Raw genomic sequence first — 27,705 nt, 5'->3', positions numbered from 1 at the left:
GGCCAATGAAATGGAATTAACTGAGTTAATCAATGTATGATTTTGATATGCATGAAAAAAAGATTTGACTTAAATTTTTTCAGGCACTATTAACACATTAAATGATACAAAAATACTGTTCTTGCAAATAAAAATCAACACTGTTAAATTTAAATCATATGATGTTGCTTTTACTAACATTTTCCCCAGAAAATTTCTAGGATGATAATTACCAATTAAAAATATGGTTTTAATTCCTTATATTCAATTATCCAGACATAAATGTAAGACCTTCAATGAAGTCATCGTGTCCACAGCCCCAGTTTTTTGTCCTTAAAAAATAAATCTTCATGAAATGGACAGTGGCCTAAAATACCGATTCAGAACCCCATTCTACTGTGACATGGAGAATGAGTTACTTGGACAAAACTGGTCAACGTGGCTCTTGCCTGGTTTCCCATCTCCCGCCTCGTGGGATCATCACGAAGACTGCAAAACGTACCCCATGGAAGACTCGCGGTGCGGAGGCTGGCACAGACGATGCACTCAAGCCCAGCAGGCTGCTGCTTCTACCATCGTCTGTATGGAGTCCACCGTGAATGGTCCTTCAGGCAACAATGACAAACAAGGTCCCTATGACCACGAAGGGTCTGGGTGTGTTGACACGGTTACTGTGGTTTCTACTCATGTCGGTGTAAATACGATCTGCAACGTGTCTGAGGTGGTAGACAGCCCCACTGGGCAGTCAGAAATGCGTCTTGGTCAATTCTTGGGCAAACCATGAAGGAAACTACACACAGCGAACACAGAATTAGAGCTACGTATTTTTGCAATGTTACAAAGGGTTGAAAAAGATAATACAGGTTATTCCATTAGTTTCAAGTAGTAGTAAAATTCAAGTTCTCTCAATTTGTGTTTTAAATTTCTTAATGGCATCGAAACTTGGGTGCCATGTTCAGTGTATTTTACCAGTTTAAATGTGGGCTAAGTTTATATCGACTTTTGTTCTAAATTGTTAACGATTTTCAAAATAACCCCAAAATGAAAGCTACTCATTAAAATTTTTAAGAAGCTATCCAAGATTAAGGCAGGCACTTTAAAAGGGGACATACAGCTGACCCTTAAACAATGCAGGGATTAAGGGTGGCACCCCTGAGCAGTCAAAAATGTGTGTTTAACCTTATAGTTGGCCTTCTATCTTCTCCATCTGTGATTCAACCAACTGCAGACTGTGTAGCACTATATTACACATTCAGAGAAAATCATCTGCACATAAGTGGACTCCCACTGGTTCAAACCAGTGTTATTCAAGGGTCAACTTTAATCTACTTAATGGTTGTTGAATTTTTCCATGCCATCCTCTCCATCACTGAGATGGGCAGCCTCTGCTTTCAAAAAAGGCAACAATAACAGGGAGGAAAAAATTGGAGAAACTGCCTCAGAAAAAAAACTAAATTGGTATAATGTGGGGAAAGAATTTTTTAAACCAAAAAACCTAACAAGCCAATGAGATGTGATCACCAGAAAACACATGTAACTGATACTTAACATGCCCTTCTATGCCGTGTTCTTCCTCAAGATAAATCCTGCCTACTCCAACGAGCTACTTCCATATATAGCATGTTCCTTCATCCATGTCATGACAAATTATTTCTTCAACCTGGTGTCTGTTCTGCTTTAAATTCTTACCCTTTCAAAACATTAGCCAGAACTCATTTCCTTTTAAGAAGTTCTAAACGTTTGAATCGTTTAGTGCTATCAACCCTTTTAAAAGAGAAGAGGCAGGGAAAGTTTCTCAGGATTACCAGCAATCACTAATAATCTGAAATGTCTCTTCACTCCTGTCAGAAATGGGAGTGGAATAGGGTGGTTAAATCCCCAACCTGTGCACCTGTGAGGGCCTACAGGTGCCTCTGCTACCATTAATAATCTACTTCAGCCTGTCTGAGCCTCAAATTCCTTCAACATCCAGCCCAAAGTCATGCTAAAGGCTCAGCTGCCCTCCAAGGCTCTGAGTAAATGAAAACAGAGCCCACAGCCTATGAACTCAAACCTGCGTGCACATGTCCTGTTCTGGTAAACCCACAGACTTGCTGATCACAGCACACTCTCCTGCCACGAGCAGGAATGATCTCTCCTCCTTTTAGTTCAGAGACGTCCTTCCTAATCCAATTTCGATGATAACGAGCCCCAGCGAAAGGGGAATTTTCAAAACTAGTGAGGTGCTCTGGCATACAGAATTATCAAAAATGCAGATGTTAAGAAAAACACACCCACATGCTGACAATTTTTCGTTACTAGGTTCAGTTACGGCCATTTTAAACTGTTTTTTAAGTGACTATGTTTCGTCCTTCCTGTAAAACTTCATTAATCTATAAAATAGTTGGAGTATTTATCTCAAATTTTTAGACATATGGGAATCCTCCTGTTATCTCTGGATTACTGCTCGTGCATAATTCCACGATGGTTAGGGAACATATTCTACATGATTTCAATCATTTGAAATCTGTTGAGACTGGCTTTACAGTCTCACACATGGTCAATGTCAAATGCCCGTGTGTGCCTGAAAAGAATGGGTTATACAGAAAGTGCATTAACATTCTGTGTGTGTCTATGAGCAATGCAATTTGTCGTTCATGCTCTTCGGATCATCTACAGCCTTCTGCATTTTCCCCAAGTTCTACCAGTAATTCGGAAAACTATGCTAACTCCCCACAGGACTGTGACTTCGGCCACTCACCTGTCCTTCTGCTTCTGTGTATTTCTGCTTGCGTCATGGCGTCTACAGTACCCAACACCCAAGTCCTTTCTATCTGATGAACTGAACGTGTTACCATTATGCAGTGCTCTTCCTCACCTCAATTTAATGCCTTTTACCTTCATCTCTATTTTGCCTGCCATCGCTAGAGTTATACCAGCTTTCTTTTGATTAGAATGAACCTGAAATGTGGTTTTCCATTCTTTCGCCTTCCTACCCTTTTTTTTAAGATATGTGTCTTGTAAATCTAGCGTCTCATTATATTTTTGGTTTTTTTTTTTTTAATCTGACCACCTTTGTCTTAACTGAATCACCTAGTCTATGGACACTTCCTGACATGTGGGTTTATAATGATGTTACCTGGCACTGTTTCTCCTGCCTCTTCTCTATTCTTGTCTCATCGTGGGAGACAAGGGTGTTGAAGCCCATTTTCTTCTGGCTTCCCACCTGTGCCCTTTGTGGATAATGGCAGTAAATTATTAGGTAAATAAAATGGTTCATCAGTTTTTATTCTGGTTATTTATAAGCTTGTTTTCCTCAATGAGATGGGGTGATGTTTAACTTTCCTAGTTAATAAATTCCAGTGTTTTCAGCTGATGGCAAAATATCGGACATAAAATCTTCATGAACTTTTGATACAACTACCATCTGGTCTTTACCCGATCCACTTAAGTAAAAAGCTACCCATTAAAAATCATGGCAATCGACTCAGAATAACTGCTGTTTAGGCAGTAACCAAGCTGCTTTCAAATTCTCTATTCTTCTCGTTGTAGCCAGTGAAACCAAGGTATATTATCACAAAAGAAATATCTACCTATCAGATATTATTGATCCTTGCAGCAATCAGATGTCACTAATTGTATTTACTATTCTATCATGTTTCTCTTTTTACACCAATCCCACAATAAAAATCAGGTGAAGCCAAATTTCTCACAGACAAGACAGTGTTATTTCACTTTTAATGGGAAAAAAACTGTTATAATTGTCCTACTAAGTTTAAGTTTTGAGCAAACTATTTATAGCATACATAAATAATTGAGAAGTGAATAAACATATACAAGCTTCAATGTTGTAAAATGGACAAAACTGACATGACATGCTGAGTGACTATACAAGTAAAATCCAGGGTATCACTAGAAAAAGGCTGCAAATACCTCATGGGCTAGTAGTCCAACGTAAGATTCAGTCTTGTACCTCAGACACCTTATCAAAGTCTTACGAGTTGACTGGTTTCGGGAAAAACACCTCATGCCAAATTTAAAGGCTATCAACTACATTAATCAAAATGACAGTTTATCAATATTGTCAGTAATTTACAAGAAAATAACTTCCAAGATGACTGAATACCTAACTCTCTGGCCACTGTAATCTGTCCCCATAAGTGAGCTACACTGGAGAACTACAGTGGAGTAGCATCGGATGAGCAATGGGTAGATACGGAATTAGAACAAAGAGAGTTATTTATCGACTTCAAAAGTTCTGGCTAAAATAGAGACTCCTAAAAACAATAGAGAAAATTAATAAAACCAAGAGCTGGTTCTTTGAAAAGGTGAACAAAATTGACAAACCCCTGGCCAGACTCACTAAAAAGAGGAGAGAAAGAACCCAAATAACCAAAATTATAAATGAAAAAGGAGAAATCACAACGGATACAGCAGAAAGACAAAAAACCGTAAGAGAATACTATGAACAACTATACAGCAACAAGTTTGACAATCTGGAAGAAATGGACAATTTTCTAGAATCTTACAGCCTGCCAAAACTGAATCAAGTAGAAACAGACCAAATGAACAGACCGATCACTAGAAATGAAATGGAAGAGGTCATAAAATCACTCCCTACAAAGAAAAGTCCAGGACCAGATGGCTTCACAGGTGAATTTTATCAAACATATAAAGAGGAACTGGTGCCCATCCTCCTTAAACTCTTTCAAAAGGTTGAAGAAGAAGGAATACTCCCAAAGACATTCTATGATGCCACCATCACCCTCATTCCAAAACCAGGCAGAGATACCACCAAAAAAGAAAACTATCGCCCAATATCATTGATGAATATAGATGCAAAAATTCTCAACAAAATCTTAGCCAACCGAATCCAACAACATACCAAAAAAATTATACACCATGACCAGGTTGGGTTCATCCCAGGTTCACAAGGATGATTCAACATACGCAAATCAATCAGCATCATACACCACATTAACAACAAAAAAAGTCAAAAATCATATGATCATCTCAATAGACGCAGAAAAAGCATTTGACAAAGTCCAACGTCCATTCATGATCAAGACCCTCGCCAAAGTGGGCATAGAGGGAACATTCCTGAATATAATCAAAGCCATTTATGAGAAACCCACAGCAAATATAATCCTCAATGGGGAAAAACTGAACGCCTTCTCCCTCCAATCTGGAACAAGACAGGGATGCCCACTCTCACCACTGCTCTTCAACATCGTTTTGGAAGTCCTAGCCACAGAAATTAGACAAACAAAAGAAATCAAAGGCATCCATATAGGAAGAGAAGAGAGAAAACTGTCACTGTATGCAGATGACATGATACTATACAAAGAAAACCCTAAGGACTCAACCCCAAAACTACTTGAACTGATTCATAAATTCCGCAAAGTAGCAGGATATAAAATTAACACTCAGAAGTCAGTGGCATTTCTGTATACCAGCAATGAAATATTAGAAAAGGAATACAAAGATATAATGCCTTTTAAAATTGCACCTCACAAAATCAAATACCTCGGAATACACCTGACCAAGGAGGTAAAGGACCTATATGCCGAGAACTATAAAACTTTAATCAAAGAAATCAAAGAAGATGTAAAGAAATGGAAAGATATTCCATGTTCCTGGATTGGGAACATCAATATTGTAAAAATGGCCATACTACCCAAAGCAATCTACAGATTCAATGCAATCCCTATCAAATTACCCAGGACATTTTTCACAGAACTAGAACAAACAATCCAAACATTTATATGGAACCACAAAAAACCCAGAATCACCAAAGCAATCCCAAGAAACAAAAACCAAGCAGGAGGCATCACTCTCCCAGACTTCAAGAAATACTACAAAGCCACAGTCATCAAGACAACGTGGTACTGGTATCAAAACAGACAGACAGACCGATGGAACAGAATAGAGAACCCGGAAATAAGCCCTGACACCTATGGTCAATTAATCTTTGACAAGGGAGGCAAGAACATACAATGGGAAAAAGAAAGTCGATTCAGCAAGCACTGCTGGGAAACCTGGACAGCTGCATGCAAAGCAATGAAACTAGAACACACCCTCACACCATGCACAAAAATAAACTCCAAATGGCTGAAAGACTTAAATACATGACAGGACACCATCAAACTCCTAGAAGAAAACATAGGCAAAACACTCTCTGACATCAACATCATGAATATTTTCTCAGGTCAGTCTCCCAAAGCAATCGAAATTAGAGCAAAAATAAACCCATGGGACCTCATCAAACTGAAAAGCTTTTGCACAGCAAAGGAAACCCAAAAGAAAACAAAAAGACAACTTACAGAATGGGAAAAAACAGTTTCAAATGATGCAACCGACAAGGGCTTCATCTCTAGAATATATAAACAACTTATACAACCCAACAGCAAAAAAGCCAATCAATCCATGGAAAAATGGGCAAAAGACCTGAATAGACATTTCTCCAAAGAAGATATACAGATGGCCAGCAAACACATGGAAAAATGCTCAACATCGCTGGTTATAAGAGAAATGCAAATCAAAACTACCATGAGATACCACCTCACACCAGTCAGAATGGCCATCATTGATAAATCCACAAATAACAAATGCTGGAGGGGCTGTGGAGAAAAGGGAACCCTCCTGCACTGTTGGTGGGAATGGAAACTGGTACAGCCACCATGGAGAACAGTTTGGACATACCTTAGAAATCTATACATAGAACTTCTATATGACCCCGCAATCCCACTCTTGCGCATCTATCCGGACAAAACTCTACTTCAAAGAGACACGTGCACCCGCATGTTCATTGCAGCACTATTCACAAGAGCCAGGACATGGAAACAACCCAAATGTCCATCGACAGAGGATTGGATTCGGAAGAGGTGGTATATACACACAATGGAATACTACTCAGCCATAAAAAAGAATGACATAATGTCATTTGCAGCAACATGGATGGAGCTAGAGAACCTCATACTGAGTGAGTGAAATGAGCCAGAAAGACAAAGACAAATACCATATGATATCACTTATAACTGGAATCTAATATCCAGCACAAATGAACATCTCCACAGAAAAGAAAATCATGGACTTGGAGAAGAGACTTGTGGCTGCCTGATGGGAGGGGGAGGGAGTGGGAGGGATCGGGAGCTTGGGCTTATCAGACACAACTTAGAATAGATTTACAAGGAGATCCTGCTGAATAGCATTGAGAACTTTGTCTAGATACTCATGTTGCAACAGAACAAAGGCTGGGGGAAAAATGTAATTGTAATGTATACATGTAAGGATAACCTGACCCCCTTGCTGTATGTACAGTGGGAAATTAAAAAAATAAAAAAAAATTTTTTTTAAATTAAAAATAAAGAAAAAAAAAGTTCTTGCTTCTGGTCACTTATGATGCAGCAGCATGACAATGTGACAAAAAAGAATGTGCATATGTACATGGGTCACCATGCTGCACAGTAGAAAACTGACAACACTGTAATCCAGCTATAATGAAAAAAATAAACACCATTATAAAATAAATCATGGAAGAAAAAATGTGGAGGTGATATCTATTTACAGGAATGTATATCACATAGGCAAAAAAAAAGTGAAATGAAAGGAAAAAAATGCCAAAGTTCGTGCTTCTTTCCTAAGTTGTATCCAGTTCCACCAGGAGCACGTGCCTGCCACAGCTTACCCTCTTCAACAGATCATGTTCACAGAGGCACTAACCAACACTTGGTCTAAGTCTCATTTTTTGAGCTCACTGCTGAAGGGCCCCTTTTTTCTTTATGGCATATTCATTTTGTTATTACTTTTATCATGTTATCTGTTGGGCTAGAGGGGTCTCTCATGCTCCCTTTTGATCCATGACATACTAGTTGACTCAAAATAGTTTACCCTTCTCAAATCAAACTTACTGTAACTGGAGCGCCTCACCCAAGTACCACCACCATCATGAATTTTCATTATTGTGCTACGTTTAAAAAAAAAAAAAAAAAAACCAGCATCAGCATGAAACATTTAGAGGCCAAAAGATGAACTTTCTCCTCCAGCTGCCACTTTATCAGCAGCCCAACAATGCGCAAGGAGTAAACCCTTAGATCTACCTACAAGGTGCTATCTTAAGACACACGTACTCTGGTCCCAAAAGGCAAATGTAACTTCAAAGGCTACTTGCCCATATTCCACGCTTCATAGTCTTCTCTTTGCCTCCACATGACCAGTCCCTCCCAGACAGGCAGTGGGGCAGCCCCCTCCTGGATATCTCGGTCAGTCACACTCAGACCCATCCTAGAAAAGCCATCGTTCCACCACCCTCCTCCTCTCCAGCCCCTGTGCCATGCTCCTGCCTGGGAAGCTGGCCTCTTTTTCAGATGACCAACATCAAGAAGGACTTTCTCCTTAAGTAGCAGTGAGCCATGGTCTAGTAAGGGTGAGCTCATGCTCTTATCACAGAACCAGCCGTCATGAAATCAAAGTCACAGACGTAAATACAGGCTGATTTTTTTTTTTTTTCCCCAACCACGGAGCAGCTGAAAGCAATGGAAGAGTGAGGAAGGAGGCAGCAAAAGTAGGGGAGGCCCAAGCATACAGAAGGGCAGTGAAGAAAATGCCAAAACTAAAGTAAGTTGCTTCTGCCTGGGGGAAAGAAAGAGAAGGAAGAGCAGGCCAGCCACAGACTTCATGGTGACGTACAAAACGGTGGGGACTGCACACCAGAGACAGGGCAGACGAACAACATGAGAAACAAATGGCAGACATCGAATTGTTCTATCCTCTGACTTAATTCCATCTGTACCCTGAACGTGAACTGTCTGCAGATGAACCTTCTAAGAGCATTAGCTATCCCCTAACTCAGTGTCTGCTGCCATGTACCAGGCACAGTACTTGGCACTTGTGCATCACTCATCAAAAGTCATAATGATGAATAACAATCCAGCTCACATTTACCAAGGTGTTAATCTTCCTAACAACTTTATGAGATAGATGCTAACATGATTCCAGATGACAAGTGAGCAAAGCTAAGCTGGAGAGATTCATTAGCTTAAGGTCACACAGTTATCAAGTAGCAAAGACAGGAACTGTACCTACTCAGTTCTCCTGGATGATACACGAAAATCTAAGTGCTTAACCACAGTCCTATACCGTTTCTGGCTTAGGCATCGCCCCCATGTTCAAGATGAGGAAAATGGAGAGGTTAAGCTACCAAAGTCTCACAGAAATGTAGTACTGAGCTGGAATATGAACTCCCTTCATCTTGACTATTATAATATACCCCTTCTCTCACTGAAACATTACACGTTTAATCATTTATAAAGCAGGATTCCTAGATTTAAGCTCTATCTACATTTGTTTTCAAGGCTCAAATGTACTTTCCAAAGGGGGGGGGGGGAATCCATAGTTTATTTGTAACTGGTGAGATACTAAGCTACACTCTAATGCATAAATGATTCCCTGGGAATTAATAAGGTACTTAAGAAACTTGTATTAACTCTTTCCGGCCACAAGGGTATCATTCAGTGAACGGAATTCTTAATGTACTAAAATGGTACCCGAGAGGTTCAGAAGCACATAACTTCCTCTGAGGGCATGAAGAGAAAAAAACTTGTAAAGCCATTTAGGAATATAAACTAAATTCAGAATACAATTAAAAAACCAAGCTACAGGGAAATACTGTTCTAGTGGATTAGCCCCTGGCCCTCAAAAACTTGGCAGAAGCGAAACTAAAAGGAGGTGGGAAATATCTGTGTCCTTTGCAGAGAAAACCACCTTGGACAGAGGATCTGGGCCCAATATCCAGACGTGACGGCAGTCATCAGAGAGCAGAGCAAAGAAAAAATTACCTTGTTCCTGCTTCATCGAGAACTTTCGGCAGAGCCAGAGTGAGAGCAGTGGCTTTAGGAAGAGTCCCCACGTCCGCAACTGGCACCACTATCTTCCCTGTCTCTCTTGCAGCTCCCTCACTTGGGGGTTCTAACCCATCAGTCTGTTCTCTAGCAATATTCCTCCTCCTCACTGTCTCACAGTAACAGCACACCACCATGCCCATATGAAGCATTTCTATCATTAGAGATTTATACACAATTAAGACATAATACAAAGAGATCCCATTCACTCCTGATCAAGTTTATCTCAATGGCAACATCTTGAGGAATTAAAGTACAACACTGTATCTACCCATCATGTTACAGCTAAGACATAGAACGTTTTCATCACCCAAGAATCCATCATGTTGCCTTTTTTCTTTTTCTTTTCTTTTTTGAACAACCGCACCTGCAACAATTCCCGGGCCAGGGGTCAAATCGGAGCTGCAGGTGTAACCTATGCCACAGCCACGGCAGCACCGGATTCAAGCTGCATCTGCGATCTATGCACAGCATGTGGCAATGCCAAATCCTTCACCCACTGAGCAAGGCTAGGGATTGAACCCAAATCCTCAAAGAGACATCAGACACTAAGCCACAATGGGACACCCCCTGCCATGTTGCCTTTTTGAAGCCACACATCTTTCATGCTCTCTTATGTCTTAACAACTGGAAACCACCAACCAGTTATGTGAGAATTTGTTATTTCACAGTTACATGAATAGTATGTAACATTTATCATATAAGCATCATGTGCTAACTGAATGTACCACTGGAGCACTTGTATATGAGATTCTGGAATAGACTTTTTTTTTTTTTTTTACACTCAATGTGAAGATTCATCTACACTGTGTTCATCGATACTTTGTTCCTTTTCACTGTGAAGAGCAGTAACCACACAGGTACACTCCAGTGTAATCAGCCCCGAAGGACATCTGGACAGTTTCCAGTTTGGGGATATTACAAATAAAGCGTCTATGAACACTGCATACGGGTTTTTATGTGACTGTTTTTACTTCTTTGGGATAAGTAGCCAGGAATGTAACTGCCAGGTCTGACAGTAGCTGTGCATTTAGTTTTTTGTTTTTTCATTGTTTTTGGAGGGTTTGTCTTTTTAGGGCTGCACCCATGGTATGCGGAGGTTCCCAGGCTAGGGGTCGAATCAGAGCTATAGCCTCTGGCCTACTCCACAGCCCCAGTCACGCCAGATTTGAGCCGCATCGGTGACCTACACCACAGCTCACAGCCGGATCCTTAATCCACTAAACGAGGCCAGGGATCAAACCTGCAACCTCATGGTTCCTAATAGGATTCATTTCCACTGCACCACGATGGAAACTCCGCATTTAGTTTTATAAGAAACTGGCAAAACGGTTTTCTAGAATAGCAGCACTATTTTACATTCTTACCATCAATGTAAAAGTGATTCTATTTCTCCGCATCCTCACCGGTATTTGGTGTTTCCGCTACTTTTTATTTTAGCCTTTAGCAATGAGATTTCTCCCTGCGGTTTTTTTTGTTTGTTTGTTTTTTGTCTTTTTAGGGCTGCACCCACAGCATAGGGAAGTTCCCAGGCTAGGGGTCGAATTGGAACGCTAGCTGCCGGCCACAGCCACAGCCACAGCCCCGTAGGATCCGAGGTGCATCTGTGACCTACACCACAGCTCACGGCAACACCAGATCCATAACACACTGCGCAAGGCCAGGAATCAAACGTCCTCGTGGATACTAGCTGGATTCGTTTCCACTGAGCCACAGAGGGAACGCCTCTCCCTGTGGTTTTAGTTTTCATTTCCTAATGGCTATTGATGCTGACTGTCTTGTTCTGTGCTTATTGTCCATTTATTCATCCTCTTCAGTGAAGTGTCTTCAGATGGCGTCTGCCTATATTCTGAGTTTTTTTAACTACTGAATTTTGGAAGGGTTTTTGTTTTGTTTTGTCCTTTTAGGGCCGCACCTGGGCTAGGGGTCGAATCAGAGTTACAGCTGCTGGCCTTCACCACAGCCACAGCAATGCCAGATCCGAGCTGCGTCTGCGACCTACACCATAGCTCATGGCAACGCCGGATCCTTAACCCACAGAGCGAGGCCAGGGATCAAACCCAAAACCTCATGATGCCTAGTTGGATTCGTTGCCACTGCACCACAACAGCAACTCCTAAAAGCTCTTTATACATAGTAGATGCTACGCTTTTGGAAGATCTGCCAGTCACACATTTTCTACCAGTCTATAGCTTGTCTTTTCATCCTCTTAACATGGTCTTCTAAGAGCAAAGTTTTTACATTCAAGGGGTTCCAACTTGTCAATGTTTTTCTATTAGGACTGCGCTTTTGGTGTCAAGGTGAAGAATGCATTGCGAGGCCTGGATCCTGATGACTTCCTATTTTTTCCCTAAGTTTTTAACTTTACATTTCAAGCTGTAGTTTATGAGTTAATTTTTTATAAGGCATGTAAAGTTTAGATTAAGGATGTTTTATCTGCAGATGTCAAATCACTCCCGTACCATTTGCGAAAAAGGCTATCCTCCCTCCAGTGAAATGCTTTTGTACCTTTATCAAAAATTAGTAGGGTATATCTACGGGTGAGCGCATTTCTTAGTTCTCTGTCCCGTTCGTTTGATCTCTCTGCCAGTACCACACCATCTTGATTACCGCAGGTATCGACAAGGCTTTAGTATCAGTGAGAATGATTCTACCCTCCATGCTTTTTCAGTATTGTTTTAGCTATTCTGGGTCCTGTGCCTACAAAATTTTGAGTAACCTCCTCTATGGTCTACACAGTAACTTGCTGGAATTTTTACAGGAATTGCATTAATACCTATGTCAACCTGAGAAGAATTAGCCTTTACTATATTGAATCTATGTCATACAGCTGTATGAGCAAGAGTATGTTTCAACACTTAGTAGATCATCATTTCTTGGCATTTTGTAATTTTCAGTTCAAAGATTCTATACATGGTGAAATTTATACCTTTTTGGAGCAACTGTAAATAATGTTTTTCAGTTTCACGAGTCCTTGTTAATAACTAGAAATGTGATTGATTTTTATGTGTTGATGCTGTATGGAACACCTATTGAGCTCCCCAATTCTAGGAGTTTTCTAAATTCCATAGGATTTTCTATGAAATCATTTGCAGATAATGTCATCTGCAATGTCATCTGCAAATAGGGACAGTTTTAATTCTTTTTCTTGCTTTATTGTAGTAGCCAGAACTCCCCGTACTATCTTGAACAGCAATAGTAAGAACACGTCCTTGCCTTCTTCCCAAGAGGGAAGTATTTCAACTTTCACTACTGAGTGTACTCTCACCTAGAGATTTTTAGTAGATGCTTTTTATCTAGTTGAGGCAGTGCTCTATTAGTTTTCTGAGTTTTTAAATCATGAATGTTGGTTTTTGTCAAATGCTTTTTCTGGATGAATTCATAGATGATAAGGTTTTTCTTTAGCCTGCTGATACAGTAGATTACATCAAAAGAGTTCAAATGTTGAACCAGTCTTGCATGTCTGGAATAAATCCCACTTAGTCATGTTAAACCTTTATTACTAAATATTATTTGCTAATATTTTGCTGATGTCCATGAAAGATACTGGGCTACAGATTTCTAATTTTTTGTTGTCTTTGGTTTTGCTGCCAAGGTAATACTAACCTCATAAAGTGAGTTTCTAAGTCTTTCCTTCTATTTTTCTGGAGAAGATTACATAAAATTGATGTTAATTATTCATTAAATGTTGCTTACTCCCTCCAATGAAACCATCTAGGCCTGGAGATTTTTTTTTTTTTTTAGGAACTTATTAATGAAGAAGTTCAATTTCTTTAAAGGTTCTATCACTATTCAAGTTGTCCATTTCAACTGGGTCGAGCTTTGCTTAAGTTTTAGTTTGAGAATTGATCGACTTCCTCTAAGTGGTTTAATTTATGAGCACAGAGTTGTTCACAGCATTACCTTATTTTTTTAACAGCTGCCATATCAGTAGTCATAGCCTCCTCTGCTTCATTCCTGATTTATTGTGGTTTCTGTCTTGTTAGTTTTGCTAGTTTATCAATTTTATTGATCTTTTCAAAGAATAAATTTTTATTTTCATTTTTTCTTCTCATTCTACTTTCAATTTCATTGATTCCTGCTCTTCATTATTTCCATCCTTTTCCTTGTTTTATTTTTTAATTTTTTTTGCTTTTCAGGGCCGCACCCATGGCATACGGAGGTTCCCAGGCTAGGGGTCAAATCGAAGCTGTAGCTGCTGGCCTATGCCACAGAAATGCAGGATCCGAGCCGTGTCTGCAACCTACACCACAGCTCACAGCAGCACCGGATCCGTAACCCACTGATCAAGGCCAGGGATCGAACCTGCATCCTCGTGGATGCTAATCAGATTCGTTAACCGCTGAGCCATGACAGGAACTCCTTTTCCTTGTTTTAGAGTTCACTCTTTTGTAGTTTGAGGTAGCTTAATTTATTGATATTAGATCTTTCCTCCTTTCAAAGGCAATCATTTAATACTACAACTTCCCCTCAGCACTGCTTTAAGCCACATCCCACATATCCGACATACTATATTTTCATTAATTTCTTTTGAAATTTTCCTTTCAACCATGCATTATTAATAAATGTGTTTCAAGTGTTGAAAAAATTTCCTGTTGTCTTGATTTTCCATCTAGTAGTTATATCCATTGTTGAGAACAGTGTGTTAAAGACTCCAACTTCATTTATAAATACTTACAATAGGTATAAGTTTTTGCTTCATATACTTTAATGTTTTCTTCCTTGGTATGTAAATATTTCATATCATTATGTCTTCCATATTGGGTTGGTTCTTCTATCACGTGTCTTTCTCTCTAGTTAAGCTTCTTTGTCCTGAAATTTTCTGCTATTAATATGACTTTTTGTTTGTTTGTTTAGGGCCACATCTGTGGCATATAGAAGTTCCAAGGCTAGGGGCTGAATCAGAGCCACAGCCACGAGCCTATACCACAGCCATGGCCAAGAGCAGATCCAAGCCACATCTACAGCCTACACAACAACTTGCAGCAACACCAGATCCTTAACCCACTGAGCAAGGCCAGGGATCAAACCTGTGTCTTCATGGGTACCAACTGGGTTCTTAACCCACTGAGCCACAACAGAAACTCCAACATGGTCATTTTTTAAATATTCAAACAATATTCTTTTTCCATCCCTTACTTTCAACCTACTTATTCATCATTTATCAATGCTTTTCTTGTAAACAGTATAATTTAGGATATTTTCTTACCCATTCTGCCAATCTCTGTCTTCTGAGTAAGTTCAGACCCCCTACTATTTAAGGTAACTATACATACGGAAGGCCTTAAGTCTGTATTTAATTGTTTCCTATTTCTTCCTGGTTCTCTTTTTACCTTACTATAAATTATGTAAACATTTTAAGAATTCCATCTTAATTTGTTCAGTGTTTTGAGTATATTGCTTTCTGTAATTTTTTAGCAGCTGCTCTAAAGATTAAAATATGCATATGTAACTTGTGCTATGGGTATCAATATTTTATCATTTTAAGTATACACAACTTAATTCCCCTTCGGTCTCTTTATCTGCTCCCTTTTTCAAGAATAATTATCTTAGATATTTCTTTTACATAGATTTATCACATCATATTGTGGTATGTGCTTTGTTTCCACTGTGAAATATGATTTAAGAAGCTCATCAGGATCTGTTATGAAAGAACACTGGAATGGATAAATATTCCTGAAGTTTCGACTCTTTTTATTTGCTAGCAATAAATTCTTAGTTATTCTTTTATCTCAGAAACAGGTCCTTTCCCTTCTACTCCTGAATGATTCTGTTACTGGGATTGCCTCACATACAATTTGTGGCTGATCTTTTCTCTCAGTCCCTACAAAGTGTGTCATGGCCTCCAAGGTTCCAGATGAGCAAGCTCCTCTCATTTGAATTGGTTTTCCCCTACAAGAAAGGTGTCACTTCTCTCTGGATAATTTCAATAGTTTTCTCTTTAGTCTGTAGAAGTGTAATCATGATGTTTCTTGGCAGAGATTTCTTTGGGTTTATCCTGTTTGGGATTCGTTCAGCTTTTCAAATGCAAGTTCATGTCTTTCACCATCTTGGGAAGTTTTTATATATTTCTTCAAATTTTGTTTTTTGGTCTTACTTTCTCCTTTCTCTCTGGGGCTGTGTTGACATGAATATTAACTTACTGTCCCAGAGGTATGAGAGACTTTTTTTTTCACTCTATTTTCTCTGCTATGTATATTGAGTAAATTCTATACCCTGTTATCTCCACAACTGAGTCCATTCACTTTTTTAATTTGTTGTTTTTTTAGCTCTATAATTTCTTTTTCATTCTCTTAAGAAATTCTATTTCTTTGCTGAGCTTTTCTAGAATTTGTAACAGCTTACTAAAACATTTTTATCATGGCTGCTTTCAAATATTCGTCAGATAAATCTCAGTGTTGGCACATGTTCTTTGTTCTCATTCATGAGTGATTTTCCTGGTTCTTGATATGATGGCTGTTTAATTGTACCCTGACATTTTTGTTGAGAAATCCTGGATCCTGTTAAGGTATAATGCCACAGATGGGTGGGTGTATGTATTCCGGTATGCACAACAGCTGCACCTTAATGAGCTCCATTCCACCAGAAAGGGTTAAGTGGGTGCCGGGCAGCCCTGCGTCTTTCCGCCCATTCTACCTTACTGATGCCAGTGGGTGTGCAGGCTCAACGCCACCCCTCCTCAACTGGAAGACTATGGCAGGGAGGGGGAAGGGGAAAAGAACATCAAGCTTTGTGGAAATTAGACCCTACCTGCCCCACCTGGTTGCACCTGGTTGGCTCTGTTGACACCACCTGGTGAAAAAACTGAAGTGCCATCTGCTGCCAGGCAGGGAGTGAAAGATGAGCTCCCTGCTCAGGCAAACCTCCCATCTCCAGGCAGGGAGACCGCAGCATGCTGCGTGCTTTCGAGGACGGGTGGGAAAAGGGAGCAGGAAGTCAACTTCTCACTCAGACCTACTGAAGATGTGTGGAGGTGAAGGGATTCCCCTGGTGTCTGACTGGAGCAGGGTGAGTACTGACCGTTTCTTAGACCATCCTTTTCCCTGTCCTTTGGCTAGAGGGAACAGTCTCTTCTTGGAGCTCTTTTTTCCCCTGTGCCTGACGGCTGTTCAGGACTGGAAGCATCTGCAGCACCCTGGCCAGGGACATATGGGAGCTAATAAAGAAAACCAAGGAACTCACCCTCTTGTTTCCCAAGTCCAGAGGTTCCTGGACAGTCCACCACCTTCTTTCCACCTCTCGGTCTTCCTCTGCTTATTTACTGTGTTACTTCCAGGGATTCTGAGCTTTAGGAGGGTTGAGTTGGGAGGATTCTGATGGCTTCAACTGGGCAGAAGAGGAAGTCACTGGCTCACTCCCATTTATTCCTTTCGTCTTGTGATTTACACTGTTTCGATGTGCCCTTTGATAACTCCTACTGATCTGGACAGGTTCCTATTCATTCCATTTTTCTCTTACTAATACACATTCCATTATTCTTATTGTTCCTTAACACTTTCACCTACAGTAGTCATCAGTCACCTACTCCTGTTTCTTACAAATCACCCCTCCACAAAGACACTTTATGTGTCAATTTTCCACGCTAAGGTCTTTAGAATAATGTCATTGCCCGCACTTTTCCGTTCAGAAAGTACATGAGCACCTACGATGTACCAGGCGAGAAAGAGCATCAAATAGAGGTCAAAGTTTCTGACCTTGTGACACTTATATTCTAGTAAGGAACCAAAAAAAAGAACAGAAAAATTATGTATACCGTCATTTATTTATCCCAATAAGTTACAAAGGGACCAATGAGAATGCCAGTGTAGAAGTCTGGGGAACACGATGGAGTCAGGACCATACAGAGAGACCACTGCAGGCCACAGTAAGGTTTTTAAATCCTATGCTAAGTGCACTGGATTTACATGCCAAGTAACTAGGACAAGAGTAAGACCAGACTTAGTCTGGCAACTGGGTACAGAAGTTAAGAGTCAAGTTAGAGTAACTATTTACAAGGCTTTGTGAGCAAAAATGCTGTCCTAGGACAGCAATAGTAAGATCAGTTCCAAGTGCTCAGTTTCAGGATTTAGTACAAACGTAGAGCCAACAGAATTCGTTAATGGACTCAACGCGCAGAAGGAGAAGGAGAAGACAAAGGAAAATGCCAAGTCCTCAGGCCTGAGTTACGGGGTAAATTATAAAGTCATTTACTAAAATAGAGGACACGAGGTAACGGGCAGAACTGGAGGAAGAGAAAAAAATGTTTGCTTTTAGACAGATTTGAGACGCTTATTACTCATCTAGGAATTGATCAATTTAGATCACTGAAAATACAAATCTAGACCCCGGGGCAGATGAAGTCTAGAGATAAAGTAGGTAGGAGAGAACAAAGGACTGAACCCTGAGTGTCCTCAACTATGAAGATAGGTTTCAATAAGAAAAGAGTAATCTGACGGTATCAAATGCTTGTGCGAGGTTGTTTTCGGATCCTCTAGAATGTTTTTATTTCCTGCTCCTACTACCTCTTCTCACTTTCTGGACCCCAGTTCCAAGAATCTCTGTGTCCCTAGGGACTTGGCTGACACTTGGCTTCCTTTCCCTACATTCCTTAAATGTTGCTGCTACTTGCAGTAATTTGAAAGGGACAGCAAAGAAGATGGAAGAGTGATTAAGTCGAGTTCATACCACAGCTGCTGCTTCTTTCATGCTTGAGCTATATCATCTGCTAAGACTGAAAGGGACCAGAGTGAAATAAAGTAGGAATTGCCACTTTAATGAACAGGAGCACTGCCCAATCAAGGACAAGTCAAGGGACAGTCAGATCAGGACCAACAAGAAGCATACCAAACATCAATTTGTATGATCCAACCGAATTAAGACAAACTGAATCAAGTGAGGGAGAAAAACAGAGTTCACACATCCATCACAGCCTTGTGGATGGGAGCAGAGGCAGGGTGGTTTGGGAGCCAGGAATTGAGCACAATATCCACTACAGCATCAGTTTCCTGACGAAGCTACAATACTGGGCTTCCCCTAGAAGCCCAACGCTGCGGGGCGTGCTGGGGAACTGTTCCTGGCAGGTCAGGCTAGGGGGTGTTTTTAAGCCCCCTCGACAACTGAGAAAGACATTTAATTCCCTGCCATAAATCCTTTTCTGTTTAAAGTAGTAAGAACGAGATTCCGTTCTCTATAACTGAACGCTGACCAAGAGTGTTCAAAGTTGTTCTAATTCACCCCAAAGGGCTGAGCAATGTGGCCACAAGAGTCGATCAGGCGAAGAGTTTTTGTTGGGTTAGAGATGTGCATGACAGGTGAGATTTAAAACATAGAAATTCCTGATCTTCCACAAGTACTTTCTGAGCATCCTGATGTTGCCAGTAACTGGCGCCACTGGCCCTGTGTGTTTTGACTTTCATTAGCAATCAGTCCCTCAGAGCAACAGAGCCACAGCTGCCGCATTTCTTAGGCAAGAGATCTGAACCCATTTACAGGGAACATACCTGTGAGAACGACACAGTCAAATGCACTGCCTCAAGTAGCAGCCTCTTCCTTTCTTGGCAATACCCTTATGAAAGGTTATGATATAATGCCAAGAAGAAATACAAGAGCCTTTCTGGACAATGAAACCCAGTCCCCAGGCTCAATTTAGCCTTCAGTTCTAATCAGTGATAATGCCAAAGCAGTAAGCTGAATAACTGCTTAATTTAAAATGTTATTATTTGGGTACCTTCAATGATATAATGAGAATCACAAAAAAGTTGGCACATTTACCAAAAGTATTTCTTATCTAATAATGGGAGGGGGAGTTATTTGGAAACAGAAACAACTTATTGGCTAAATGTCAGAACCCTTAAAAGTATTACTGTCCCTACAGCTTATTATGACATTCCTAGAAACCATTCCAGCTTCTACTAACTTTAATTAAGAAATGCAGAGTCTTTGTAGAGTCTAGAAATATATTATTTCTAATAAAATTGGTAGGCCACTTACATTTATTATGAATGGCAATAAAATCTGTTTTCCAAATAGATAACAGATTCTATTATCATTCCTTTATAATTACTCTGACTTCACTTTAAAAGTTATTACTTATTAGAAATGCGAAGGAGGGCCATTTTTAATTTCTGGAATCCTATTAAAACATATCCTTTTGCACCAACAAAATAAGAATTCCTATCTAAGATTTAATGCCAGAATAACAGGAAGATTGTGAGAACAATTTACAGCACTGACACTAAAGGATGGAACCCTGCTAGGATTAATTTGTACAGCTTTAGTCATACTTATCTGTAAGCCAAGCCCTGTACATTAATTATCCAGAAAAAAAATATTTAAAACTACAATGAAGAAAAATATTTTTAACTTTGTGGATGACCAAAAATAAATCAGCTTAAAATCTCAAAACAATTTCAGTGTCATTCAGTATTATTCAAAAAGTTAAGAGATACTAACTTTAAAGGTAATAATAGTTTGGATAAAGTGTTTTTTTTAATCAACGATAAATTAATCACCGCCTTCTTAGCTTAAGGAGGAGGTTTAATACTAACCAAAATAAGGCATGAGAAAGCTACCTCCTGAAAGTGAACATAGATTTGTTTAGTACCTATAAAGCAGGTAACTACAAATGTTTTACCATAAGCATGCACACTACAGAGCAAGGTCACATATTGTAAAAACTCAGTTTTCTTAGGAAAGTGCCTTTCATCACACGGCCAAGTAAAATGTCTAAGTCCACTTAGGTGATGCTGCTTTCAAATAGGGCTGCGCCCAACATCCTCAAAGGAGTGAGAGCTGGAGCTAAGCAACATGCTGCACCGGCATTCTAAGGACAGGTGTTTCATCAGGCAGACTCATCATGCACAAGTTTACGCTCAGGCGTTCCCACCCTGACGCAGTGCATCTGACTGCAGAGGTGCAGGTCTGACTCCCAGCCCCACCACAGTGGATTAAAGGATCTGGCATTGCCACGGCTGTGGTTCGGATTCAATCCTCAGCCTGGGAACTTCCATATGCCAAAGCAGCCATTTAAAACAAACAAACAAAAAAAGTGTATATTCAGATATACGCTGAAAGCACAAGCAAAAGATACATTGGACATCAAAATTTAAAACATTTCTGCTTCAAAGAACACATCAAGAGAGAAGAGGAATTCCCATCGTGGCTCAGCAGAACCAATCTGACTAGTATCCAAGAGGATGCAGGTTCGATCCCTGGCCTTTTTCAGTGGGTTAAAGATCCAGCGTTGCCATGAGCTATGGTGTAGATCACAGACCAGTCTTGCATCTGGCGCTGCTGTGGCTATAGCGGCTATAGCTCCTATTTGACCCCTAGTCTGGGAACCTCCATGTGCCATGGTACTGGCCCTAAAAAGACCAAAAAGAAAGTGAGAAGAAACACAAAGAATGAAAAAAAAAGTATTCCACTATCAATATATTAAGTAAGAAACACTGTAACTCAGAAATAATTTTAAAATATGCAGAGACTCTGAAAACATATTTCTCTAAAGATATGTAAATGGCCAATAAGCGCATGCAGAGATGTTCAATCTTACTAGCAATAAGGAAACAAGTCAAAACCACAATGAGACACCACTTCCCACCTACTAGGATAGATACTGATTTCTTTTTTTTAAGAGGAAAATAAGCATTAGCAAAGATGTAGAGAAATGAGTACCTTCATACACTGTTGGTGGGACTATAGAATGACAGTCACTTGGGAACTGGCAACTCCTCAAGCAGTCATCATGTGATCCAACAATTCCACTTCCGGGGATATAACCCAAGAGAAACAAAAACATAGCCATACAAAAAGCTGTATGGCAGCATTATTCATAACCAGCAAAAAGTAAACACAGTCCAAATATGTGTCTGTCGACTGATCAATGGAGAAATAAGAAGATGCACATCCATATGACGGAATACTATCCAACCATAAAAAAGAATGAAACACTGATACGTGCTGCAAGGTACATGAACCTTTCCAAAAACATGATGCTAAAATGAAGCCAAAGACAAAAAGACCACATTGTATGACTGTTTATATTACATGTCCAGAACAGGCATATCTATAGAGACACAGTAGATTAGGGGCTAATATAATGAACCAATTATTACAGCGATTGGGGTTAAGGTAATTAACCCCCTAGGACTCAAAGATGGAGGGATCAAGCTAAGGAGTGTGAGGTTTCTTCTAAGGTTGATGTAAACGTTCTGAAGTTGACTCTGCTGATTGGCTGCACAACTCTCAACATACCAAAAGCTGTTGGCTTTCACACTTTGAGTTACACAGTATGTGACTTCTATCTCAATAAGGCTCTTTAGTTTTCAAGGCACATCAACAAAGAGGTGAAGAGAGAGAGAAAGGATGTTTCTCTCCAGTGTCATCAGAGTGCCTCGCCAAGGTGGCCTGAAGGCGTGGGAGCTGGGAACCTACCTGAGTACCAACGATTGTCTGGCAACGTGAAAAGTGACACGGCTCATACATGTTTTTTCAAATTGGCATTGAGAAATATAAATTAATTCAAATTTTAAAACACGCATTATGAAACATATTCACATAAATAATCCCTAGCAGCATCAAGGGAGGAGATAAGCGGCACTCAGGCACACAGTAAGCAGATACCCTGGTCAGACTTGGTTTGCGTCATTCGGCACTATCAGTATGTTCAGATGTACAGATCTAGCATTTCCATGGTACGGATCTACCTTTCAGATTTTCTTGCAAACATATGTCAAACTACATATATGAAGCTGTTTACTGATCCTTTCTAATGACAAAAAAAACCACCTCAAGGTCCGTAAAGGACTGCTCATGAAAATCATGGTACACCCAGAACATGACAGTGACTCAAAGGTCTGTATGTGCACTTAGAGAAATACCTAAGACACAGATGTGAACACGCTCTGGTCAATACGGTACATAATCCTATCTGTTTAATTTTTTGTGTGTGTCTTTTTAGGGCCACACTCATGGCATATGGAAGTTCCCAGGCCAGGGGTCAAATAGCAGCCGAGGCTGCCGGCCTACATCACAGCCACAGCAACGCCATCCAAGCCATGTCTGCTGCTGCCGGACTACACCAGAGCTCATAGCAACGCCAGAGCCTTAACCCACTGAGCGAAGCCGGGGATCGAATCCACGTCCTCATGGATACGAGCTGGGTTCATTCCTGCTGAGCCATGATGAGAACTCCTGTTTAACTTTTTAAAATACATGTATATATGAACATGAATAAAGACTGTAGGGGGGAGTTCCCGTCATGGCGCAGTGGTTAACGAATCTGACTAGGAACCATGAGGTTGCAGGTTCGGTCCCTGCCCTTGCTCAGTGGGTTAATGATCCGGCGTTGCCGTGAGCTGTGGTGTGGGTCTCAGACGCGGCTTGGATCCCGCATTGCTGTGGCTCTGGCGTAGGCTGGTGGCTACAGCTCCGATTCGACCCCTAGCCTGGGAACCTCCATATGCCGCAGGAGCGGCCCAAAGAAATAGCAAAAAGACCAAAAAAAAAAAAAAAAAGACTGTAGGGGGAGACTACAACAAAATTAGAAACCGTTACCTTTGGGGTGGAAGGATTAGGAAAAACAGATTTTTTGCATAATACATCTTTCTGCTATTTGATTTCTTTTAACCAAATGAGTTGTTCTTTTTAGAAATACACTTTTAGTTTTTAATTTTTTTATTTCCCCAATACATTTTTTTCCTGCTGTACAGCAAGGTAACCCAGTTACACATTCATGTATATTCTTTTTTCTCCCATGATCATGCTCCATCATAGGTGACTAGCCATAGTTCCCAGAGCTACACGGCGGGATCTCATTGCCTATCCATTCCCAAGGCGATAGTCTCCATCTATCACCCCAAGCACCCCATCCCTCCCACTCCCTCCCCCTCGGCAACCACAAGTCTCTTCTCCAAGTCCATGAGTTTCTTTCCTGTGGAAAGGTCCTTTGTGCCAGACATCGGATTCCAGATATAAGTGATATCATACGGCACTTGCCTTTCTCTCTATAAACGCACTTTTAAACCGTACTGCCTTTCTGTTTCCAGTGTGGGGTGCAGCCTGTAACACAAGCGATCCAGATCCCGTGAACCAGGGTGTAGGCAAGATCTGAAATGACGTCAGCGTCGTCATCCTGTACAAGTAACGCCCAGACATGTGCCTAAAAGCAACTTCAAAGCGCTCGCAAATGGAGACTTTAAAACAGGCCTGATTCCATCTTATGATACATTACTTCACTTCGAATAATTCAAAATAACACTATAATGCACTAATCAGATTAGATGAAGTAAAAATATTTTGAAATATGTCATTTGCCTCTGGAAGGCAAACCTATAATATTTCAACCTTACATTTCAACATTATTCTTCCCATTTTCAAAAGGAATATTAAACATGCAGACAATACCACCATAATACGAATAACGTTATTTTTAGGCAATCCTATTCTGAATGTTCTACACTGTAATCTTATTTTCTCAGCCTCCAAAGGGATAAATGAAAAGAAACTATTATCACCTTTTTTATATAGGTATAGTCTCAGGTATCAAAATACATCGTCTATCATTCAATATAAAAAAAAACAATCATAGGAACAAAAACTCTCGAGTTCTCAAACACTTTTGGCTCAAGACTTTTGAGTTTTAGAATGGTAATAATGCAGGACTACAGACTATCCCCTGGGGTATGGCAAAGTACAGCATAATCTAACACATTTCTATTTCTGCAAAGAAATGCAGGAATATTCACACCAAGTGAGATAAATAAAGATACCCGTTCAGGTCAAGTTTTGCCTCCAATGAGTTATAAAAAACACTTCAGAACTTTTATTTTGTAATGATAGATATAGGATTCTGGGTTTATACTGTGCAGTCTTCTAGCTAGGAAAGAAAGCAGTTTCTACTGAAGGGCACGTTCTGTTATGGCAGATCACTTTAAATCTTCAAGTTATATATCCTTTTTTATAGAGACAGGTGTGCGTGTAAGCTAAAACCTGACAAAGACCATCTCAGCTTTTCCTGGAAGCCCAAAAGCATCATTTTTGCAACCTAACAAATCACACTTTCATCAGTTGTATTAAACAAAATCAGTAAAATCCTAATTATCAGAGCCACAGAAGAGATAAAATTTATTGCTACTTAATTAGCAGCTTCTTGCTCATTATCTCCCTGAAACACTTCCACATGACACATCTTCCAGAGAACTCCTGCCATTCATTACCCACTTTCCTCAGTTTCATCTTTTCCAAAGTAAAAACCCCTACCAGGCTCCTTCAACCATCCTTGAGACTATTCCCTAATTTCCCCACACTAATCACTCTCTTGCAGATATGCTCATTTGTCAATATTCTTCTGAAAATGTCATACCCCAGTCCAAATGCTGGATGTTATCCAACTAGCACAAAGTCTAGTTACTTTCCTGGAACTAAGCATTATCTTTACATCTAACGTCTTAAGAACATTAAACCTAAATCCTAAATCACACGAATGCAGTTTTTATAAAATCAGAGAGAAAATCAACTCACTCAATACCGAATTAAAATGCATAACCACTTTGCACACAAAATGTATATAAAAGGGCCCTCATTCTCAGGTATGAGGTATTAATAATTCAAAACAGATCAAAGAGCAATGTCTAGAACATGCATCACAAGGAACGGGCTGAAGGGAAACAGAAGGGATGTAGATGAAACAAGATTGTCCAGGAGCTAAAAATCACTGAGGTGAAAAAACCGGGTGATGGGTTCATGTTCTGATGCTGCACATGTTTCTGCTTTCCAAGATAAAAAGTTACATTAAAAAAAGAAACATAAAGTCGGGTGGGGGAGGGGAGCCACCAGCTTGCATATGAGGACTAAGTGGAAGCATAAGTTACCACTACTTCCAAGGCAGCCTAGTGAAATGGAACAAAATGGACATACTGAAAAGGGAACCCTCCTGCACTGTTGGTGGGAATGTCAACTGGGACAGCCACTATGGAGAACAGTTTGGACATACCTTAGAAATCTATACATAGAACTTCCATATGACCCTGCAATCCCACTCTTGGGCATCTATCCAGACAAAACTCTACTTCAAAGAGACACGTGCACCCGCATGTTCATTGCAGCACTATTCACAAGAGCCAGGACATGGAAACAACCCAAATGTCCATCGACAGAGGATTGGATTCGGAAGAGGGGGTATATATACACAATGGAATACTACTCAGCCATAAAAAAGAATGGTATCATGCCATTTGCAGCAACATGGATGGAACTAGAGAATCTCATACTGAGTGAGTGAAATGAGCCAGAAAGACAAAGACAAATACCATATGATATCACTTATAACTGGAATCGAATATCCAGCACAAATGAACATCTCCTCAGAAAGGAAAATCATGGACTTGGAGAAGAGACTTGTGGCTGCCTGATGGGAGGGGGAGGGAGTGGGAGGGATCGGGAGCTTGGGCTTATCAGACACAACTTAGAATAGATTTACAAGGAGATCCTGCTGAATAGCATTGAGAACTTTGTCTAGATACTCATGTTGCAACACAAGAAAGGGTGGGGGAATAAATGTAATTGTAATGTATACATGTAAGGATAACCTGACCCCCTTGCTGTACAGTGGGAAAATAAAAAAAATTATAAAAAAAAATGGACATACTCCAGGACACGGCAATCCCACTCCCAGGTATTTACCCCAAATAAGGTAATTATCAGACAACAGGAAAAGATATACACTTCACCACATTCATCACATCATGATTTAAAAATGACCAACCACAACATCAATATCTACTAAGCAGAGTGTTCAGGAAAATGACAATCGAACAGTGTGCTTTCATCCACTGAAATCAACAGTGCACGTCTCTTATTTTTTGAAAACCTACAGATTACGGGGTGAAAGATAACACAAAGCGTACCGTCTGATCCCAATTCCTTGGGATATGCATACTTTTACACTGGTATGTAAGCACAGAGAGACTTCTCGCAATTAGCTGACCAAGATGTTAACAATGGTTCTCTCTGCAGAGGAAGATCTCTCTTAATGTTTACTTCTTTATTGTTTTCTACGCCCCGTGTTTTTTCATAACAAGTAACACTTCTACTAATCCTAAACCACTGGAGGCGGCGGTAGGTGAGTGGGTGGATGGGTGTAATTTCACCTTACTGCAATTACAAGTGAGACACTTATCAAAATATATAAACGCCTAAGAACATAATTCTTTCTTTGGTTGGCTCTTTCTTCCAATGAGAATGTATATGGGTACAACCAAATGAGACCGTCTTTTCCCAGATTTCTCAAAGGCAACCTAGTCATAACTTCCAAAAGCCTACCATTTTTATTATAACCACGATTTATAACATCTTCCTGCTCAAGAAAAATCAGTTCAACGCAATGTCAGAGAAATTCAAGGGGGTTATAGCTTTTTAAAAGTGTGTAAGACATTACTCAGAAATGGTTCTAATAGTCTTTCATAGATATATAAAACCATGTTATCAGTGTAAATAACTTTACACAAGAAGTTGATTTTGTTGATATGAACTTTAATCCCTTAAAACAGTTCTACGATACAAATATTTACTTCTACGCTCCATCTTCTAGAATTAAAATCATTTTCATCCCTGGCAACCAGGACTACCTAAGAGCTTCTTCCTATGATTACCACAAAGTTTTGAGTGTAATGTCTCAATTCTCATTTTAAAACGTATCCATATTTTCCGCCTTTGTAAATTAATATTCTTTGAATATTAATGAAAACAAAAGGTAAAATTATGTGTCGTGTGTGTGTAGATATCTATTTCTATACACACACAATAATCCATGAAGTTAGAGAAATACATAGTAGGTTATAGTGATACATATAAAGGTCAGGATATTCTATAT

The sequence above is a fragment of the Phacochoerus africanus genome, chromosome 5 (assembly GCF_016906955.1).
Source record: "Phacochoerus africanus isolate WHEZ1 chromosome 5, ROS_Pafr_v1, whole genome shotgun sequence".
In the NCBI taxonomy this organism is placed as follows: domain Eukaryota; kingdom Metazoa; phylum Chordata; class Mammalia; order Artiodactyla; family Suidae; genus Phacochoerus; species Phacochoerus africanus.
This window is presented reverse-complemented; position numbering follows the sequence as displayed.